Source organism: Oncorhynchus gorbuscha, unplaced genomic scaffold (assembly GCF_021184085.1).
Source record: "Oncorhynchus gorbuscha isolate QuinsamMale2020 ecotype Even-year unplaced genomic scaffold, OgorEven_v1.0 Un_scaffold_3247, whole genome shotgun sequence".
NCBI classification, from domain to species: Eukaryota; Metazoa; Chordata; class Actinopteri; order Salmoniformes; family Salmonidae; genus Oncorhynchus; species Oncorhynchus gorbuscha.
Window position 1 is genome coordinate 44,552 of NW_025747543.1, and position 715 is coordinate 45,266.

Below are 715 nucleotides of genomic sequence, written 5' to 3' on the forward strand. Positions count from 1 at the left end.
TTTGTGCACAGGCGCACTTCACAGAGGAGGCGTTCCCTAAAACGTTCTACAACACGCCAGTAGGAGCTTCACCCACCTACTTGCATGTTCTTTCCACTATGCTTCATTTGCGCCCACTAAACGACACAGATCAACTATCTTGGGTTAGTTATAGATATATTGGACAAAGTCGTCTCCAATGCTACTTCCGTGTTCTAGTCAATAAATTCAGCGTCGCTATCGACATGGGCAAGGTATCCTACAGACCAGTAGTAAAGAGACTAACTACAGTGCCTTCAGAAAGTATTCGTACCCTTTGACTTATTCCACATTTTTGTTGCGTTACAGCCTGAATTTAAAATGGATTAAATTTAGATTTTTTTCCCCTAAATGTTAGCAAATGTATTGAAAATGAAATACAGAAATATCTCATTTACATAAGTATTCACACCACTGAGTCAATACTCTGTAGAAGCACCTTTGGCAGCGATTACAGTTGAGTCTATCTGGGTAAATCTCTAAGAGCTTTCCACACCTGGATTGTGCAACATTTGCCCATTATTCTTTTAAAAATTCTTCAAGCTCTTTCAAATTGGTTGCTGATCATTGCCAGACAACCATTTTCCGGTCTTGCCATAGATTTTCAAGTAGTTTAAATTGGCAGCTCAGGAACATTCACTGTCTTCTTGGCAAGCAACTCCAGTGTATATTTGACTTTGGGAGTCCCATAGAGCGG